This window comes from Mus caroli, chromosome 6 (genome assembly GCF_900094665.2).
Source record: "Mus caroli chromosome 6, CAROLI_EIJ_v1.1, whole genome shotgun sequence".
In the NCBI taxonomy this organism is placed as follows: domain Eukaryota; kingdom Metazoa; phylum Chordata; class Mammalia; order Rodentia; family Muridae; genus Mus; species Mus caroli.
In genome coordinates this window covers 132746540-132768780 of record NC_034575.1, presented here as the reverse complement: position 1 = coordinate 132768780, position 22241 = coordinate 132746540, and the positions used below count along the sequence as shown (strand labels likewise).

Below are 22241 nucleotides of genomic sequence, written 5' to 3'. Positions count from 1 at the left end.
TCCAGTCCCTGCATATGGCAAGTCACTCTGGTCAGGCCTTCATTAGATATTTTTCACGAGGATCTTATAATCCTGAGAATACATCTTGTACATATTTTTTCATGTTCTATTAACTTATGTTTTAAAAGTTCATATTCTTTGTTCTTGCCCACGACTATAATTCTAGACACCTGGGGGCTAAGGAGGTCAAGGTCAGCCTCAGTATGATGTTTGAGACTCTTATTTCAACACAACTACCAAGAGGTTAGTATTGTTGGTATCTCTGTGTGTGTGTGTGTGTGTGTGTGCATGCACACACACACACATACACACACAGTGAGGGAGGAAAAATGGAGAAATGTTCCCTTCAGTAAAATAAGTTTGTTCAATGGTTTTTCTTTACCCCACTGGTCTAGTGTTCATCCTACCATTCAAGTGCCTCTATTATGTGCCTCTAGATCTCTTTAATTTGACTTTATATCTAATTATATCTACTATGGGAAGGGCCTACTCCTTTGTCACCTGAACACACCTTATTCTTGTAATTTCCAGTCTCTGCCTATGCCATCTCCCCTGTAAAATAGTTCTTTCATAACCCAGTGCTCAGAAAGCTGAGGCAGGTCTGCTATGAGTCTGAGACCATAGCAGAGACTGGACTGTATAGTGAGTTCTAGGCCAGCGTGTGAGAACCTGTCTTAAAAAATAATCTTTTTATTCAGTTTTTGTTTTTAAAAGCTTTATTTATTTATTTTATGTATGTAAGTACACTGTAGCTGTACAGATGGTTGTGAGCCTTCATGTGGTTGTTGGGAATTGAATTTTAGGACTTCTGCTCGCTCCAGTCATCCCTGCTCACTCTAGTCGGCCCACTTGCTTCAGTCAGCCCAGCTTCAGCCCAAATATTTAATTATTATTATACATAAGTACACTGTAGCTGTCTTCAGATGGGCCAGAAGACGGCATCAGATCTCATTATGGGTGGTTGTGAGCCACCATGTGGTTGCTGGGATTTGAACTCAGGACCTTCAGAAGAGCAGTCAGGGTTCTTATCCGCCGAGCTATCTCGCCAGCCCCGAGGTGTTTTTTTTTGTTTTTTTTGTTTTGTTTTGTTTTTTTTTTCGAGACAGGGTTTCTCTGTAATAGCCCTGGCTGTCCTGGAACTCACTTTGAAGACCAGGCTGGCCTCGAACTCAGAAATCCGCCTGCCTCTGCCTCCCGAGTGCTGGGATTAAAGGCGTGCACCACCACGCCCGGCCGAGTTTTTGTTTTTAATCACAAACTAAACCTTAATTATTCTCTAAGGAGGTTAGAACTGTTCCTGAAATGCCTTCCCTTAAAAACAAACAAACAAAGAAACAAAGGAAAAACCCATAGCTGGGCATGGTGGTGCACTCCTTTAATCCTAACACTTGGGAGATAGAGCCAAACAGATGTATATGAGTCCAAGGCTAGCCTGGTCTATATATTGAATTCCAGGACATCTATAGCTACATAGTGAGACCCTGTCTCAACCTCCTTACTCCCAAACTGTTCTTTTTCTCTCATCTTTTCCCCTCTAGATTCATGATGATGATGATGATTTAAGACTAGTCAAAATGTTGCCATATGTAGACTAGGCTGGACTTGAACTCACAGAGATCTGCTGGCCTTTCCTGCCTGAATGCTAAGATTAAAGGCCTGCACCACCATGCCAACTTAATTTTTATTTTCTAATTTTCATTATGTAGTTTAGGCTGCCTCCACCTTCTGACCTTTAAACTCTTTAACCCTCTTGTATGCCACTCAGTCATTAATGCAGTCCTCTTGTCTCCCTAGTTAGACCGTACCCAGAGAAGATGCCCCTAGAATGGCTCTCATAGTACCACACACAGGGAAGACACTGCAATTTGCCTAGATAAAGGAAGAGGCAATTACAGCAGAGCCGTTGGAGTTGTTCCGAGTCTTATCTTGGCGAGTCACACTCTGCACCTCTACTGCACGGACTCTCTGTTCCTCCTTTCAATAAATCCCAGCACCTCTCCCTAGGAAGCCTGAAGATGCATGCATGCTCCTTTTCACTTAACCCACTCCTCTCCCAACTTCCAAAAGCTGGCGTCTTGGTGGTTGTCAGCTCGGTGACGCTGCAGTACCGCGTCCTGCCACGAGAGGACAGGGAGCCGCCTCCACTCAAATCCGCAGGAGGTCAAAGGCACCTCTCCTCTAAGCTGGGTCTGCATCTGCACGCGCAGCTTGCAGCTTCTGCGGTTCTCACCTCCAAACGGGCTCCCTTTTTCACTCTGAAAGATGACCTGCAAGTCCCCGGAGGCATATTCCATAATGGTTACCTTAAATGATTAATGATTGCCAGCCTTAACGGGTGCACCTTTGTTGCAGGGTTTAAAGGTGGGAGAGGACTAACAGAAATGTTATCTTTCTAACCCACTCCGAACGCACTCCTCAGTTCTTTTGCCAGCTTTAAAAAAGCCACCTAGGCGGTGTCCACATCGATTCACCTCGACATACTGCTTGAAGGCCAGAATCCTTACTTCAGTACCCTGCAGATGGCGTGTGTTGAGGGTAATACACAGGACTCTGGTTCTTGGGCCAGTCCACTGGAAGTGTGCTTTTCTGTCATTGATCTCATCTTTGTTATGTGATATCCACGAGAGCCCTTTTTAGTAGAAGCTTCAAGCTCAAATGCTCAAAGAACACTGGAAGAAAGCTTCGATTGTCCTATTCAGTTGCTGAGAGTGGTTGTCGCCACCTCAGGTCTCTCATTTTCCAAAGTATGTAGTGTCTCAAAACAAAGCTACTTTGAAAAGAAGGGAGAAAAAAGCAAAAGCAAAAGCAAACCAAAACAAACAAAAAACCCAAACCCATGAAAGGCTTGGCGTTAAAGTAGGCTCAAGTAGGTCTTCCATCTCTTGAAAGCAAGTGAACTCTGGTTTGACTTAAAGATGATGCTGTACTACCGATGTTGAGACTACTTACTTGATGTGTAAGGGCGTTTTGCCTTCATGTTTGTGTGTGCGCCCCATGTGTGCTCGGTGCCCATGGAGGTCAGCGGAGGGCATCAGATCCCCTGGAACTGGAGTTACAGATGGTTATGGGCTGCCATGTGGGTGCTGGGAATCGAGCCGTCAGTGCTCCTAACCACCCTAAAATACCTTTAACGTCTTATTAAATTTTGTGTGCGTGTGTGTATTACATTTTATTTATTTGTGTGTGTGTGTGTGTGTGTGTGTGTAGCGGGGTGGGGGACGGCAGGTGGACCGAGGACAACTTTCAAAGGCGGTTCTCTCCACCGCATGGACCCTTGTTGAGCCATCTCGAGGGCACGCAGAAAAGATTTTTTTAGAAAAAAATAATTCTTGTCTGAGTTTGCCCGCACTCGTGTAGGGTCTTTCAAGGACGAAGACATAGGTGAATGTGTGATATCACTGGTGCAGTTTTCCTTCAAGTACCTGTAACTTCCCTCTAAAGAGAAAAACCCCGGATTTGGGATTCCGGAACCTTCTTACAAAGTGATTGACTGCAGCACTCTCAGATCTCCTTGTTTTCCTTCCCCGAGCGTGGGGGCATTGGAGCAGCCGCCTCCGTCGGAGGAGAGACCCCAGCGCGGGCGGGAGGCGGGCGGGCCACAGACCCAGGCTCCCGGGCCGCGAACCCGGAGCGCCGAGGCGCAGCGAGCAGCTGACCGGCAGTGAGCGAGCGGCCAGCGCGCGGCGCTGGGCTATTCGTCCCCGCGGAACCGCTCGGTCGGCCCGGAACGCGACCCGAGCCCGCCTCCCGGAGACTCCGGAGGCTCCGGCCCGCGAGGACGAGCGCCGAGGGGCGGGCGATGCGCGGCCCCGGCCGGCGACCCCGCCCCCCGCCCCGCCCTCGCCCGTCTCCTCCTTTCCCCCCCGGGCTCCGCTGAGTTCATTCACTGGGATTGGTTTCAAGTGACGCCATCTCTTTATTTTTAAACCGATGACCTCATCCGCGCTTGAAGTTTCCTGACCAGCGACTCTTTCTCTCTCCCCAACCCCCACCCTAGCCCCCCTGGTCCCCTCCTGCGGGCATCACCGTTTGGGGGGGCTCTCATCCCGTTTCCAACCATTTACCCTCCCCCTCTCGCTTTTCCCGCGCGGACCCCCAACTTTACCTCAACTTCTTCATCCCTGTCGACATTTTTTCCCCCTCTTTCGGGGGGCGGTGGAAGAGAAAGTGAAGAAAAGTTGCAAACGCCCGGGCTCTCGCTAAGCTCTCCGCCCACCCCTCAGAGGAGAAGCCCCGGCGGCGAGGAGGACGCGCGAGCGACGGCTGGGCGACGCGGTGACAACGCTCGCTCCCCTCCGCGAGCCTGGAGCCGGCGGCCCCTCAAGTAAGTGTTCGCGGCGGGCCGCGGGCCGGCTGGGAGGCGCGTCCGCTCCTCGTGCCGGCCGCCGCGCGCTCTCCCCGGCCGGGGGCCGGCGGGCCACGGCGGCCCGGAGCGGCGACGGCGGCGGCGGGGGGTGTGTAGGCCGCGCTGGGGGTCGGCCCGAGCCGCGGGGGCGCCCCGGCCTCGCCGCGCCGAGCGGGCGAGCGAGCGAGCGAGCCCCGGGCCGCGGGTCGCCGGCACCTGGGCGGGCGAAGCTGCTCACTTCCAGACTGTTACACAACACGCCTGCCAAGTGGGGCCCCACGCCGGCCTGACTCTTTCCATGATCCCAAATTCACCTTGTGTACAGTGTGCAGGCAGCCAGCGAGGCCACCTGGGGAGCGACCGTGTCGCTTCCTTAAACAAGGAAAAAAAAAAAAACCCACCCCCAAAACTCAACTTTCATTCCGGGGCTCCCGTCAAGGAGTTGGAGGGAAACGGTCCGCTGGTGACTCCTTTATTTACAGTAGCTGTAAAATGTGAGACATGAAAACGGGGAAACAACGGACGGGGTGTGTGTGTGTACGGTGTAGTTTCACGTGGAAAAAAAAAAAACCTTAAGGAGGACATACATGCAAACGCTTTAAGAGCGACGGGTTGTTTCCTACAGAAAGCTGACAATACACTTGGGGAAAGTACAAGGAGATCTTAAAATGAATGGCTACTGCAAAATTGGAAAGAACTTTTCTTAACCGCCTGTTGCAAAGATCCTTGGTGTTTTGAAGTCCTGTGTGTCTCAGATTGTTTGGAGAACGCACACCTCTAATCAGCCCATGATTAGAGAGGAAAAACCTGTTGCATAATCTCATTTGCTGTGGGGTTGGCTGTGCCGTCCCCTTGAACCAAGGGGAAGTGAGTTAGGATGAGGGTTTTTAAACCTCTGAGGTTTCTATTTACACAGTGCGCTGGGTGCCACTTTGCTTTTAAAGATTGTAAGTAAAGCTTACAAGTGAATCAAACCTATCGAACCTGCTGGGAAAATGACCAGGTATGTGTTCTCTCTTGCTCACGTTTTCTCTCTCTCTCTGAAATGAATTATCAGGGGGAATAAGCCTCTTTGGCCACTCTGTGGCGCTTGATAGTACATACAATTAACAAGTACTTCCTCCAAAAACCTACACTTTTTCATCTCTCTTAAAGAAAAGACCTTGAAAGGTAAATTTCAGGAGAAGGGGAAAGAAGCTTAACAATTGAGATAATTTCTTTTTAATTACTCCAGAATTAGAAATATTAGTGAGCACACCGTGGGAGGCTGTAATTCAGATTTATAGAATTCTCTATTTGGTGAAGACCAGCCGCTTGGAGAAGTAAATTGAAAACTGAAGTGTCTGTGGCTTTGTGTATTCTAGTCAAAATGTGACCAGGCACTGCAAAAGGGTTTTGTCTTTATTTAAAAAATAAAACTGTGGAACTTATTGTGTTTAAAGACATTGTGGAATGTTGATATTTTCATAACATTTACCATCTTAGGGACAAATTCAGAACTTCAGCTTGAATGATTAGTTTTTAGGTGTAAGATTTTGTGTTTATCAGAGTTCCAAATGGGGAGAAAATTAGAAGTAAGTTTATTTTGAATTTTAGTACGTAGAGAATAAGTTGATGTTTAAAAAGTATAAACTGTTGATAATGATATTTACAACTTTTTGTTTTATTTTACTCTCTGGTATCTTAGCAACTCCAGTGAAATCCTTATCCTAGAATTGTGGTGATTTTAGTGTTTCAGATGGTGAGTTTAGTAGACAGGGCCAGGAACAGAAGGACACAATTACCCACTCCCTCCCCACCCCTCACTCTGTTCAGTTTGGTGACTGTAATTGAGTACCTATAAAATTAAAATGTTAATATGAAATTGGGGGTTCCTGGTCTATTTGAACAGAGGTTTAATTATAGTAATTGAGAAAGGGGTCAAAGAGGAAGATCCCGGTAACTCAGTTCCCCTCTCTTCTGCTTTCTTACACACTGAAGATTTATTTGTAGAGTGGAAAAGAGGAGGCAGAGGTCAGCTGGTTTAAGAGTCTGGCAGGGGTTAGGTGAGGTCCTAGGTGTAAACTATGTCCCCTCCCACATAGAGAGAGAGTAGGTCTGAGAAGTTTGAAGGAAGCTTGGCTCGAGGTAGAGAAGAACAGGAACAATGTTGGAGTGTTAAAATAGCCTTTTTTTCTCTGCCTAAATTAGGAAATTGAATTTCATAGAATTTTCATTATCTGGACTTAATATATTAAACAAACAAGTTTATATACATGTTCATTGTTAAGCCTTTTCTATTTTCACCCAACCATAAAGTCCTGTTAAATATAACTTGATATAATTTACCAGTGTAACTTATCCTAGAGTCTTATGTGTTCCTGGTATTTCTAACAAAGACAGTTTTCTGTTGTATCTTATTGGACTAATAACTTCATTGGGCACTAATGCTTTTTAAGTGCCTTGAGGTCTCAAACAGAAGATACAATAACTTGAAGAAGTAGATTAATATAGGTAAATCTCACTTGGCTTAAAACTCCCCCAGAAGATAACCAGGCATAACAGAAAACAAGTTTTTCAACATATTTCAACAGATTATACATGTTAAAAAGACTTCATAGGAAACAAAATATACTTGATGCTTGATTATCTTTAAAGTAGTAATTATCAGATTTTAAAATTAAAATGTCTCATTTTCATACATTTCTTTTATTTAGATAGATAAAGGGTTGGCTTTGTGAAGGAAGGGGTCAGAGAAGGTAAAGAATCAGGGTTATGCTTTAAGAAGAGGTCATTCTTTTACACTGACTAAGCTAGGAGGCTAGGAATTTAATCAAGAGTGGTTCAAAAGAAGAATCTAGTGTGTGTGTGTGTGTGTGTGTACGTACACATGCCAGTATGTGTATGCCAGGGGAATGACCAGTATAGGAGGAAATAGGATGCATCTTGGGATAAAAGGAAAGAGGTATAAGTGGAAAAATATCCCTTGATACTTCAACAAGAAGAGAATAATAAATTGTCATCTTCTTCCTGATTGATATTGGTTAATTATGTAGGTCTCCTGTCATCAAAAAGTCAGATTTCTGTTTTGTTTCTTTGTTTCTTTGTATAAAAACACAATCTAGTGGTAAGGAGATGGAATTTTGTGATTCTATAACTATATGTAAGCATAAAACTTAATTCCCAGAGTTAAATTTAAAGTAGAAGGATTCATGTTACAGTTTCATGGCCCATTTGATTCGGGAGGGATAACTCATAAGATGTTCAAGTTATCAACTAAATTTCCAAATTGACTCACATGGAAATCAAAAAAACATTCATTAAAGACATACTATTTCTTTTTTTTTTTTTTTTTTTTTTGGTTTTTCGAGACAGGGTTTCTCTGTATAGCCCTGGCTGTCCTGGAACTCACTTTGTAGACCAGGCTGGCCTCGAACTGGATTAAAGGCGTGCGCCGCCACACCCGGCAAGACATACTATTTCTTTTGTTTTATTTATTCATTTATTTATTTATTTATTTATTTATTTATTTATTTATTTATTTTTGGTTTTTCGAGACAGGGTTTCTCGGTGTTGCCCTGGCTGTCCTGGAACTCACTCTGTAGACCAGACTGGCCTCGAACTCAGAAATCTACCTTTCTCTGCCTTCCAAATGCTGGGATTAAAGGCGTGTGCCACCACTGCCCGTCTTATTCATTTGTTTTTGAAACAGAACCTCACTTTGTATCTGTGGAACTCACTATTAGTTCTGGCTGGCGTCAGACACACAGAGATCTGTCTGCCTCTGTCTCCGGAGTGCTGGCCTTAAAGGAGCGCACACCACCCTGCCCCAAGATAAGGTGTGCTATTTACATGGATACTAAGTTTTGGACCCAGGTCTATACTCTTAAGGGTGAAAGGTTGTTAAGAATTTTAAGGTGTGTGTGTATGTGTTGGTGCATGCAGAGATAAACAGTTCTTAGACAGTAGCAAGGACCAGATTCACTGTGTAAGGAGAAAGGGAATAGGACTAGGGATGGCTGTGTATGCTGTGCGTTGATAAAGGGAGACTGGGGAGGTGGAAGAGTAACTGCTTATCCTTCTGCTCACTCAGCAAATTTATGGCTGACTGCTGTCAACTGAAAATACAGTGTTTGCCCTCATGAACTAAATTTATAGTCTGAGAAGACAGAACAACAGCACAATTAGGACAACAATAAGTACCACAAACAAGTAAATAGTGGAAAAGTCCTGTCAGATGACTGCAATAAGACCAAGATGTAGGAAGTTATAGAGAGCTACTTCAGTTCCCGTTACTCGTCTATTATTATTCTAATTCACTGAGGTAGGGTCGTATGCATCCCAAGCTATGATGACATTGAACTTCTGACCCCCCCACCTAAGAGCTGGGATTGCGAGCCTGCACTATTGCCCTCTGGGTGGTACTGGATAGTGATCCCAGGGCTTCAGCAAGTTAGGCAAGTATCCACCAAGTGAGGTACATGTTCATCCCATCCCAGTTATTCTGAATAACTTATTTTGGTTATGATATTCTAATGATTTTTTTTTTTTTTTTGAGAGAGAGAGGGTCTCATATAGCTTAGGGTGATCTAACACTCAGAATGTAGCTGAGGCTGGTCTTGAACTTGTGAACCTGCTGCCTGTAAAGTACTGGATTACAGGTGTTGCCCCATCCTTTTTTTACTTTTTTGTTTTTTAAAGATAGTGTCACAATACTGTAACTTAAACACTCTACTAACCTGATTTGTATGCTTTGGAAATATCTATTTAGTGTCTCTGTATAGTAGTGGTAGTTGATTGGCACAGTTTATAGGAAAGGGTTTACCATATATGTTGTAATATAGCAAGACAATTACTTTTAGGGCTGGAAGACTGACTGCTCTTCCTGAGGCCCTGAGGTCAAATCTCAGCAACCACATGGTGGCTCACAACCATCTGTAACAAGACCTGATTCCCTCTTCTGGTGTCTGAAGACAACTACAATGTACTTACATATAATAAATAAAATAAATATCTTTTTAAAAAGATAATTAATTTTAAACATGTTCATTCCCCCATTCATATTTACGGGCGATACATGCAGTATGTGCTTCTTGCTGTCTGCCTTCTGTGTCAGTTTTGGTGAGTATTTTCAGTTCTGTTAACATGCATACTACTAGTTAAAGCACTTAACCAACCTTCTTGGCCTTGTGTGTATTAGGGTTTTTATACATAGCTCATATCCTAGGATAGGACCTAGCACCACTACAGTCTTTTGCTGAGAAACATTTGCTGAATCAGTTGAGGTTTTGCCCTGTTGTGGACCTGACCTCATCCTTTTCGAACCGCCAGGTGGTTGATTTTTTTTTTTTTGGTTTTTCGAGACAGGGTTTCTCTGTATAGCCCTGGCTGTCTTGGAACTTACTTTGTAGACCAGGCTGGCCTCAAACAAAGAAATCTGCCTGCCTCTGCCTCCCGAGTGCTGGGATTAAAGGCGTGCGCCACCGCGCCCAGCCCGGTGGTTGATTCTTGTCACCTCTTTCTTCTCACGGTTGGTTAGCAGTGCTTTCCCTCACTGAGCAGCGAAGCTACGTCCTTTTCTAGTCGCTTCTCAGAATCCTCAAGTGCATGTGTCACATGATGACCTATTTTATAGTGTATTTGGGTTTCTGTTGCTTGGTTTTGTGATTTGGTTGGTGGAGGGGCACATTCAGGAACATAGTTCTTGACTTTACAAGTTGTCTGTGGTATAGGAAACAGAGAGATGGTATTGTTTCCTTTTCCTTCTTAGCCTTAGTGAAGTCTGTTGATGCACTTGAAAATCAGCTAGTGAGTAAGAGTGGTGCGTTGGTAATACCAACCAAGTAAAAGCAAAGACCTTTTTGAGACATTCAGGAAAATTGACCATTGTTATATTAAACTCTGGCCTATTAAAGTGAATCTAGAAGTATGAAATGATGCATGTCTGATGTTTGTTTGAAAACTTCTGGATAGGCACAGGTACAAGCAAGAGATAAATAAAACAATTTAAATTTGCTGAAGCTTGGTAGTGGGTATTTTGGGATTTATTCTTTTCTGTATATTTGCATGTATATGGAAATATACATAATTGTGTGTTGAAGTATAGACTACCAATCACTGCTGTGGAGAAAGAAACAGAATAAAATGAGATGTCTTGGCATTTGAACTATTGGTCAATGAGAGATTTCTACTTTGTACTTTTCTGTAAAGGTTTTAGTAACAAAATTTAAGATAGGGAAAATTTTATGGAAAGGTAAGACGTTCTTAAAATTCAACTTTGATCTCTTAATGTAAGTAATACCTTATAGTTTATTGCATGTTTTGACATAGTCTGTGTTTTTTGTTAGGAATGTTCTATTTTGTAGATGAGATAACTAAGACCTCAGAGACAGACACTGAGTAATTTAGTTGAATTACAAAGTAAGTTTTGCTAGAACAGGAGTCAAAATGTTCAAATTTATATTTAATATGTGTGTATAAATACAAAGACTACATTTTAAAGACAGGGCTTCTGCTGTGTTGGGCCCGTGACTCCTGTTTCTGGTTCCTTGTGTACTTATGTGTGTCACCATGCTCAACTCAGTGATCTGTTGCTTTAGTTTTTGAGGTGGGGAGTATAGTGACTCAGCTCAGTGGTTTTCAGACGTATCAGTCTCGAGGTGCCTTTATACTTCTAGAAATGTAGTACTCCAAGTATCTTTGTAGGGACCGTGTCATTATTAACATATCAGAAATTAGAATGTTTAAAATATTTATTTACTTAATTAATATTAAAAGTTAACGTTAAAATGATACGAAAAACTAAATGTTGTTTCCAAATTTAGTGAAAAATGTATTACTTTGCATTTTTCTATTCTTTTTAACATATTGACTAGCAGGACAGAATGGGATGGCTCATTTTGCATAACTGTAACTTGTAAAAATTCAGCATCTGACCTGCTGTTGTAGGTAAAGTATATAAAGTAATTAGGTTGCACTCAAATACACAGTTGAAAAAGATGGACTATTTAATGGTCTTTTCATATAAATATGGATATTTACCTAATCTCAGCACTATTGGAGCCTTAAAGAGTAGTTGCAACATTGAATCTGAGACTACATGATTTTTTTGTCTTCTATAATATTAACTATCTGTTGATCCACCTTATGATTCTTATGAATCTTGTGATTCTTATGGGTCTTTGACCCCTGTCTAATTTTGTAATATGCACGATCATTTGGAAAATGATGATTTACTGAGTTTTACGGACCTTTTACTCAAAATTCACATTTGTTTATACATTTGATATATATTTGATAAGTAAGCGCTATTCCTTATTATGACTGTTAGTCTTATCCAAAAGTCTTTAAGACTCTGAAAGGAGTCAAGATCTTGGTAGTTAATTTATTTTCCCAAATTCTGAATTTTATTATTGGCTATCCATGTTGTCAATTTTGAAGAGAGAGGCTTCACATCATTCATTTTGGATAAAATGAATAACTCCCGTTATCTGCAAGTTATTTTTTAAAACCAGAATGGAGTTCTTTGAGAACCACGCATAACTCAAACAATTGCCTAAGTGTTCTCCCTGAAGTCAGGCATTGTGCTCAGGTGTGAGGGAGAGTGCTCTGTGTTCTTCTCATTTCAGTGCACACAGTATTAGGCGCACCGTGCCCACTTCACATGTTTATACTCATTTTTAAAAATCCGTACTCAAAATCACTGATCTTTCTCATACTTTAGTGTTACTTTGTCTGTTCTGTTGATTTTTTTTTCCCTGAGAATTCTGAAGGGTGACTGAAAGCAGACATTAGAAAGAAGAAATTATGAGATAAGATTAAATATCCATATCTTAATATTCTTCTGAACTGCTGGGTTGTGGTCAGAGAATAGGTCTAAGGATTGCAGGATAGGTGCTAGAGGAAGACTGCAGGTTATGCTTGGATACTGGATTGGGACACAGCAGTACAGGGATGGGTATATCAAGAGTCAGAGATAAACATCAGCATAGGTTAAAGGTTAAAATGAATGACTAGTCTTTTGCTTTCTGACCAGTACTCAAATTTTGTTTTATCCCCTGTGTTCAGTTACAGTGGGGGAATCACCAGTGTCACAGTATGAAGGGTCTGGAGAATTAGGCTACAGTCATCAGTGTGTGCAAATAGGAACCAGGCAAACTTTGGGGATCCAAATTCAAGAATGAAATTTTTTAAAGATTTATTTATTATTGTATGTAAGTACACTTTAGCTGTCTTCAGACACACCAGAGGAGGGCATCAGATCTCATTACAGATGGTTGTGAGCCACCATGTGGTTGCTAGGAATTGAACTCAGGACCTCTGGAAGAGCAGTCAGTGCTCTTAACCGCGGAGCCATCTCTCCAGCCCCCAGAATGAAATTTTAATGCTTTATTTATTTATTTATTTATTTTCTTTTTCTTTTTCTTTTCTTTCTTTCTTTTTTTTTTTTTTTTTTGAGACAGGGTTTCTCTGTATAGCCCTGGCTGTCCTGGAACTCACTTTGTAGACCAGGCTGGCCTCGAACTCGGAAATCCACCTGCCTCTGCCTCTCAAGTAATGCTTTATTTTTTTGATAAGTTAATAAAACTAAAGAAGACAGGAGTTTAGTCCAGATAGAGAACATTTACCAATTTGTTATTTGTGTGGTGCTATTCCTAAAAAGGATTTGAAATGGCAGAAGGAAAGGCCAAAGTCAGTACTCACGGCCACACAGGATTCTAAGAATCATTTTTATCCTAGGTTTTTTTCCATTGACAACATTGATTTAATAAAGCCATATGGTCAAGCTATCGCCACTGCTAAGTAATTAAATTGATCTCCTGTACAGGAGCAGTGTATCCTCACCCCCCACCCCTGCGTGAGCGTGTATGTGTGTGCGTGTGTGCGTGTGTGTGTGTGTGTGTTTTCAGTTGCATGTAGTATAAGCAGAAAATATGTATGTATATAAGTGAGATTAAGCAAGAAAATCCCAGCATGCCATACAGGGAATTTATAATTCAAGTCTGCCTTCAGCTGTACTAATGAGACTTAAACCGTAAGCCATTTATAATTTACTTAAGCAGTTCAGGGTTCAGTCAGGTTCTCAGCATCACTTAAGCTGCTTAGCAGTGTCATCAGGCTTTCTAGTTCTCTCTAGTCATTGGCTCTGTCATCTTTTCCTGCTTCCTTAGTATCCTGACCCTTCTTGTTGCCTGGTCACAAAATGGCTGCTTTAGTTTAGCCTCAAATCCTTTTTCAAGGCAGGAAGGAGGAAGAAAATAGAGCAAGTGGTCCTTTCTGTTACACCTGCCTGATTAGACTCCTAAGGCTAGTGGTTGGCACGTGCCTAGAGTCCTAACACTTGGTGGGCAGAAGTTAGGATTGCAAGTTCAAAGACAGTGTGGTTTATATAGTGAGGTCTAAGCTAGCCTCCGTTGAGGCCCTTTCTCACAAAGCCAAAAACCAAACCGTACTAAAACTCAACAACGCTTCCTAGAAGTTTTTGTCTGAGTTCTTCACAAGTCTCATTTGCTTGGATTATTATACATGATTGCCCCCACTCACCTGAGAGATGTCAGCAATGAATGTTGAATAATAGAAGGGTGTGGCTCAGTGTGTATGTACCACTTGCTGAGGCATACAGCTTTTCAGCTTGACACTGGGATTCTGTTAGCATTTGGGAGGGGAGGGAAGGTCTGTTGAGTAGCTGTGTGTTTGCTGCAGAGAGGAAGAAAGGAAAGCAGTGGCCACTTGTTAAACAACCGCCTGTCTGCTGGACATTGTCTCTATCATCCCTCCTAAAGCACTGCATCCATTCTTCTTTACTGTAGGTTAGGTTATGCAGCCTTCTAGTCCAAGTAGTTGTAGGGCTAATTTAGAGGCACTTGAGCATTGATTTTTCTCAACTTTAGGAGAATTATACTTGATAATCTCTGAGGTAACTTTTTACCAAATTTATTTATTTTTATCATTGTGTGTATGCACGTGCTTGGGTCAGCATCTGTGTGTGATAGTGTCTGTGTATATTTGTGCATATGTGTGTGTGTTAGAGTTAGTGTGAAGTGGAAACTGAAGGGTTCTTTGGAAAGTTGGTTAGATGGTGTTTTGCTGGGGCAAACACGTGAAGGAATGGTTAGCTGAAGTGGACACATGTGAAAGGAGGTTCTGCTAAAGCGTGCACGTGAAAGGACACATGATGAAGGATTCTTCCCTGACGACATGCATGTATTGGTCCACCCTACACTGTGTAGTTAAGCTGCCTTTATAGGGACTCCATAGAGAGAAACGCATGGAAAAACCTCTGGTGGTGTGCTGCAGTTTCTTGCTGCTTCATGGACTTGGGCTGATTGGCAGAGTGATGCCAGCTGAGACAGACTCAGGCTGAGCTACATGATGTTTGGAGGGAGTATAAATAGGACCTGATGGCCAGTGACGGAGGCTGAGCTAGGCTTGTGTATAGAGTTGGCTGTGGCTTGTTGGTTTCAGTGAGAGGCCCAGCTGAGAACTTCTCCTGGCATTCCTGTTGACCCTGGTCCCTCCTGCTGATTTGTGCAGAGGCTAAGGCCTCATTGTCTCTGCTAGGTAGTGATAACCTCTGCTGATTTGTGTTTGCCTCCCCACTTCCAAACCGCACTGCTGGTGTATTCGTGCTGCTGCCGCCTCCTCCTGTGAACTGAACTGCCAATTTCCAGACAGAACAGAAGGGAGTTGTTCCAAAGAGCCATTACTAAACAGGTCCACTTCCCCTCTATCTTTTCTTTTCTACTACCTCTGGCGGGTGGTGGGCTAGCAGGGAGATTAAAGCTTTTAAGAGTCATTAAAAATAGGCATTGAAAAAAATTAAAGTTACATCAGTGTGTGTGTTGGAGTCATTGTGTGTGTTAGTGTCAATGTGTATATTAGTCATTGTGCGTGTGTTAGAGTTGGTATGTGTGCTAGTGTCAGTGTGTGTGTATGTTAGTGTATGTTTGCCATTGCTTGTATATGGTTCTCTGTGGACTTGGTTCTCTCCTTCCAATTTAACATGGATTCTGGGGTCAAACTTGGGTCAATCTACTTAGAAACCTTCTTCTTCAATACAACTCTTTCAAGAGTATGTGACTAGCTCAGGCTTGTGTGGTAAGCGCCTTTACCAGAGAAGGTTGAGCTATCTTGCCAGCCCTGAGATAATTCTTTTCTCTTTTGTTCTTCTGACCACTTAAAGCATTTTATCATCAGAAGAGTAGACAGGATTTGAGAGGGCATGGTACTGTGTGGTTATTTGATTGCTGGATAGCATCACCAACAAAGGATGGTAGAGAAGTTTGTAGTTCTTAACTTTAAAGGGGATTTGGCTTTTGATAGTCATTCTAAATTTTTATTGAAAATAAAAAGTAATTACATTTAAAAATTAATTTTTTTGACTTTGCATGCTATGTAAGTGCTATAACTAAGCTATAACTAGGCTTCCATATCTTTATTTTAGGAAAGGTATGTGTGTATAGTCTATAAATACTTGAGTACAGAATTCTGAGGAAATGTCTTCCTGTCCAACATAAGATGTATTTTAGGAATCATTGTGGGAAACCTGGTCTACTCTGGCCTTTTGTTGGACATTTGTTATTTGGTGCTAGCAGTCAGGCTGCATATTTGCTTGGGTAAATTAAAAGAATAAGGCCTTCTGTATTAAACAATGGCACTTCAATGAAGCAGGACATTTGGTACATCAGGTACCATATAGTAGCTTCTGTTTTGTTTTCATAGAATGAACCTGGCTCTTCACGTGGAGTTTTGTCAAAAGCTGTATGAATTTGGATAGTATATTGTGAAACACTGTACTGTTTGAGAGTTTTTAAAAATAAGACCCCCAAACTTCTAATCTTATACTAAAAACAATTTTATAGAAGTACATTTTATTTAATACATTTTATTAATACTTGGGTTTGTGTGTGTGTGTGTTTGTGTGTTGGGATTATTTCTAGGACTTTTCGATGTAATCCCGTGTTCTACCACTAGGCCTCATCTCACCCATGTTCCTCTACCACCCCCACATCTCCTCCTCTTCCTTCTCTTCCTCCTCCTCCTCTTCTTTTTCAATGGAGACAAGGTTTCTCTGTGTAAGCCTTGCTAACTTTGATCTACTGAGTTATATAGGGCTGAACTATTTGCCCAGGCTGGCCTTGAATAAGCTATATAGCTCAGGCAGGCTTGAAATTTGGGATTCACTGTCTCAACATCCTGAGTAGCTGTAATTTCAGGCAAGTATGTCTGATTCCCTGGTACATTTTGTTTGCAGTTTATCAGTACTGGGAAAACTTTAGGCTGTATGCCATTAATTTAAGTGTTTAAGAACCAAAAAAAAATTGCAATTTGAGTTGAATTATTTATTTTTATTGGCTATATTATTTACATTTCAAATATTATCCCCTTTCTCAGTTTTCCCCTCCACAAACCTCCTTATCCCCTCTACTCTACCCCTGCTTCTATGAAGGAGCTCCTTCACCCACCCACCCACCCACTCCCACCTCAAGGCCCTAGTATTCCCCTACACTGGGCATCGAGCCTCCACAGGACCAGGGGGCTCCCCTCCCATTGATGCCAAATAAGGCCATCCTCTGCTACATATGCAGCTGGAGCAATGGATCCCTCCATGTGTACTGTCTGGTTTTTTTGAGACAGGGTTTCTTTGTGTAGCCCTGGCTGTCCTGAAACTCACTGTGTAGACCAGGCTGGCCTCAAACTCAGAAATCAGCCTGCTTCTGCCTCCCGAGTGCTGGGATTAAAGGCGTGTGCCACCATACCCAGCTTCCAATAACATTTTTAATAATAGAAATGTGTAGTTTCCATTCTAGACTCAAGATTTAATCTCCAGAAGTAGGACTAGATAGGTAGTTTTTTTTTTTTTTTTTACCAGTTTTCCAAGTAATTTGTGTGATTAGATGGAAGGAGAAAGTATAAGTTATTGGATACATAGTAATCAATAAATGAACACATCTGTATTCTTAACCCAGACATTTTTTTCTTCTTAGGCTTTTACAGATTAGCTAAGGTCAATAACCTCAGAATTAAAGAAGAATGAGCAGTTCTCAGGAAGGAGAGAAGACTGAACACTTACTGTGTATCACACTTAAAACACCTTTGCGGGGCTGGTGAGATGGCTTAGTGGGTAAGAGCACCCAACTGCTCTTCCAAAGGTCCGGAGTTCAAATCCCAGCAACCACATGGTGGCTCACAACCATCTGTGATGAGATCTGACTCCCTCTTCTGAAGTGTCTGAAGACAACTACAGTGTACTTACATATAATAAATAAGTAAATCTTTTTTTTTTTTTTAAAAACAACAACAACAAAAAAACACCTTTGCTCTTTCACTTAGTGCTATGTGATGTTCAGGTGTTGGTAGCAAATGATGGTGTTTTCTTTGAACCTAATTAAGAGTTGGCGCAGAAGGATTAAACAGTAGAGCTTTTGTGAATATAATTCTTGGGCTCTAACTATGCCACTCACTACATATTAGATGACATGGTGAACTCAGGTAGTTTAGTGTTAAGCCAGAGTTTCATGGTGGATGACCTTATAATCTGCTTTGTTCCAAATTTCCCTTATGAAAACTTAATGTGCTTGTTCTGCCTTTCCTATTAACTTTACACATGGAAAGGAGGCACTACGCACTACCTGATGCCTGTCTTCTTGTTTTGCTTTATGTGACATACACACTGTGCTAGAGCGACCGACCATGTGAAGGACGGATTTACTTTGGTTTAAAGCTCCTTGGTTGACCATTGCCATCATGGTTGGAAAGGTGTGCTGAAAGAGTTGCTTGCTTCATGACAGCCACAGACCACAGAGAGACGGGAACAGGCCAGCAGCACATTGTATCTTTCAGGGTCTCTGTATAGACTAGGCTAGCTCTAAACTTGTGGCTGTCCTCCTGTTTTGAGATCTGAGTGTTGGATTATATATATGCATGAGCCACCATGCTGGAAAGTATTTTTTGTTGTCTCCTTTACATCAGTCTCCTCTCCAAGTCACCATGTAGCCAAGCGTGCCTTGAACAGCTAATGACTCTCCTGCTTTCACCTGACTAATGGGGGGGGGGGTCCAGTCACTTCTCACTGATTGTATCCATATCCATCAGCCTTAGACCAAGTCTCTGAGGGGCAGGTCGAGGGAGACTGCATTTCAAATCATAGTATTGAGTATCTTGCATCTTATAGCATTATTGACATTGAAATTTTTTTTTTGTTTGTTTTTCGAGGTGAAATTTTTAATTAGGTTGGTTTTTGTACTACCATTTACCACTGAATGAATTCTATGATACTACAATAAAACGGATTTTGGATAATGATGAAAAATAATAACAGTTTATTGAGAAAATAGAGCTCAGTGCTTTAGTTTCAGCATCTTTCTTCCTTTGACCATTCTTAGCATGGCATGAGCTAAGACCAAACCAAAAATGCTCTGTCTCTCTGTCTCTAGTGTGTGTGTGTGCATTTAACTTACAGAAGAGAATCATGATATCCGCCTTCAATTCCGGATCCCAGTGCGTCAGTCTTCTGAATGCTGGGATTTATAGGTGTATAACATCACCATACCTGGCTTATTTTAACCCTTCATTATGCCCAGTTCACTTTATTTGTAAGCAGAAACTTGAACCTGGATATAATGCTCATTTAATTTTATATTAGCTCATATGAATCGGTGACAGATTAGAGTACCCAGATCTTTCAGATGTTATTATAGAATACTTTAATGGTGTAGTCCAGATGGCCATTTTCATGAGCACTGTCAGTGAGAAAATCTGTAAGTTAATGAAGGTGTATTTTAATGCCAGGCTCGCTGATTCAGCCTTACCCCCTCAGCAGTCTTTCTGATGCTTTCTTTTTATGTCAGACCATTCAGTAACTGTTCTAGTCTGAGCCCATCTTTACACATCTAAAAACATGTGGAATGTATCTAAGGTCCCTTGATTCAGTTTTCTGGTCTGTCCATTGTAAATAGTTACCAAGTGAAATTTATCCAGTGATGTTTTCAGGTCATTTTTCTGCAGCTTATGGTGGGTTTGACGGCACGTGCCTTCCAGGATGCTCCTTCCTTCTAACTTACTTTGTCACATACTGGTATAGTCTGTGCTCCAGCCAGGAAAATCTGCTTAGCTCTTTCATTGAGTTCATGTATTTATTTCATTTGGAACTTTCTTCTTCATTTCTCTCTGGGTGTTCATGTCCCAATTTTTTCCTGAAAAGTCATCTTGAAATTTAAATTTTTCTAGGAAAGCATTTTTTATATTTCTTCAAAATGTCATTTCAACTATACTTAATTTTTTTTATACTTACATGAAGTTAGCCATCTCTTCTGTTTTTCTCACACTGCCTTTTATTAGCTTTAAGATAAGCCAGTGCTGCCGGGTGTGGTGGCGCACGCCTTTAATCCCAGCACTTGGGAGGCAGAGGCAGTCGGATTTCTGAGTTTGAGGCCAGCCTGGTCTACAGAGTGAGTTCCAGGACAGCCAGGGCTACACAGAGAAACCCTGTCTCGAAAAAAACCAACCCCCCCCCCCCAAAAAAAAAGATGAGCCAGTGCTGACATTGATGTTTTTCAGTCAGAAATTAAAACTTGGACAGTATCTGCTGTATATGGCATACCTGAACCTGATATCACCTCTGGACTATAGAGGGCAGGACCATCCTCCTGAAGGTGGCAGATGATCTCTTAGAAAGGGAATAACCTGAAGAATAGCAGGCAGCAATGACATCTCATCTCAGACTTGCATTGTTGAATAGACGTTTTCTGTATAATCTTTTGTTTTTAACTTTGTGGTTATTTTTTATGGCTTGTAGTTCAGTTTTTTTTATTTTTAAATTGTATTGTTAAGATTGTATTTGAGCTGACATACAAGGCTTGTCATATTGTCTTTGACGTTCCTTCTGGGTCACGTTGTGCTCAGTTGAAACGGATGGCTTACGAGAGGTTGGAGGGTCAGCCAGCCACAGGGCCACAGGTGCCATGGCACCCTTGATGGAGCTTGTTTGTGTCCACACATGCTCAGGTTACTTTCTACTTCACCACATGAGCCCCTAGGTTGTAAAGTAATCCATATGTTGTTATTTTCTACATATCCAACTGTGGAAGCCTCAAGAATCTGTTTCTTTTGAGGTTTAGGTTGAGGCCTAGCCTTCATATCTAGATTCACAGTATTTAAGACAGTGAGCCAGGTGTGATGTTCTAGACCTTTAATTCCACCACTTGGGAGGCAGAGAGAGGCAGGTAGAGGCCAGCCTGTTCTACAGAGTGAGTTCCAGGACAGCCAGGGCTGTTACACAGAGAACCCTGTCTTGACAGGAAGTTAATGAAGTTTTCTTTGTGGAGCCAGCTATGTATGAAATGTCAAGCTGGGTGTTTTGTTTTGTTGTTGTTTTGTTTTTTAATTTCTCTAAAATAAAATTTTACTTTAAAATGTTTTATCTTAATAGGTTATTTATATTATTATTATTGTTTTGGTTTTCAAGACAGCGTTTCTCTGTGTAGCCCTGTCTGTCCTAGAACTTGCTTTGTAGATCAGGCTGACCTCCAACTCACAGAGATCCACCTGCTTCTGCCTCCTAAGTGCTGGGATAAGAGGTGTGTGCCACCACCACCTGACGAGAAAAAAAAAAAGAATTAATGTTGATAGAACATGGAACTCATTGGTAACTATGTCAAAATGGTCGTAACAGTTGTGCTTTCTTGATATAATAGCAACATATCAGACCTTGGCAGATGCCCCACCCCACCCCCAAAAGGAAACACCACAGAAAATGAATTAATAGTAAAGGCTTAACCTTAAAATGCTAGAGGCCCTGTTTTTTTTTTTTTTTTTTTTTTTGGTTTTTCGAGACAGGGTTTCTCTGTATAGCCCTGGCTGTCCTGGAACTCACTTTGTAGACCAGGCTGGCCTCGAACTCAGAAATCCACCTGCCTCTGCCTCCCCAGTGCTGGGATTAAAGGCGTGCGCCACCACGCCCGGCCAGAGGCCCTGTTTTTAATTGTGAAGGGAGAACTATAAAGAGGAACAAGGGAGAGAAGAGGAGACAGCGTTTTAGAACAAAGGGAAAACACAGAAACTAAGTTTGATGAGAGGATGGAAAACATTACAGGAAAGATGAACAAAGACAAGGAACCAAGAGCCCAGGCAGCATCCTGCGCCCTGCCAGGGTCTGCTCTCTGCGTCTTGTGCTGTCCTCTTCTTCTGCCCTGGCCCTGCCACTCTATGGTTCTCCGGTGGTGTAGCTTCCTCATGTTATTAAATTCTCAACACCCACTGCAAATGTGTGCATGCATGCGTGTGTGCGTGCTGCTTGTGTAGATAGATGTAGTGATGTTAGAGTTCGTATAGCCTAGGTTCCTGGGGTGGGTGAACAGTGGTGCTGCTCATCTTTCTCTGCTACATGACCTCCTTTTATCCTGAGACTTGCAGAGAAATGGCAATAGTTATTTCAGATCAAGCCTTGGGGATCTCCAGCCATAAAAGGGATGATTTGGCTTGCCTGTTGTGGCCCCAGAGGATAGATATGTGAGGATATAAACTGTGACACTTACATGACTGCTTGGTGATCAGTACATTTCTGGCACCTTTCTGTTCCAACACTTTTTAAATCCTAAGATATACTCACAGTGGCATCTTTATGTTACTAGTGAAAGAATCTTCGATGTCACGCAGTTCCTCACTTCACCCGTTATACAAACACAGGCGTGGGAGTGTCTATTGGCATGTTTTATATGGCCTTCTGAGCAGTTTGGTAAAGTTGAAATTAGGAACAAGGTCTCCTGAGTCCTGTCCATTTTTTTTCCTTTAAAAACAATACATCATGAAATCTCACATTTATTTAATTTTTTTCTGAATTCTTAAGATTCATTTTGATTGGAAGCTGCAAAGAAACAGAGTCTGCCTGAGTTGTGTGTGCTTGGTGCAGAAACCTAGA

The 22241-nt window shown here is 42.1% G+C and overlaps 1 protein-coding gene across 1 annotated transcript in view; it reads left to right on the top strand.

Moving 5' to 3' along the window:
* Window positions 1–3892: 3892 nt before the first annotated feature.
* The window catches only part of Dusp16 (dual specificity phosphatase 16), a 76415-nt gene continuing 58066 nt past the window's right edge, over window positions 3893–22241 (top strand). Inside the window, exon 1 of the mRNA XM_021164847.2 lies at window positions 3893–4324. The gene's annotated coding sequence lies outside the window, so the exon portion shown is untranslated. The remainder of the gene's footprint in view (window positions 4325–22241) is intronic.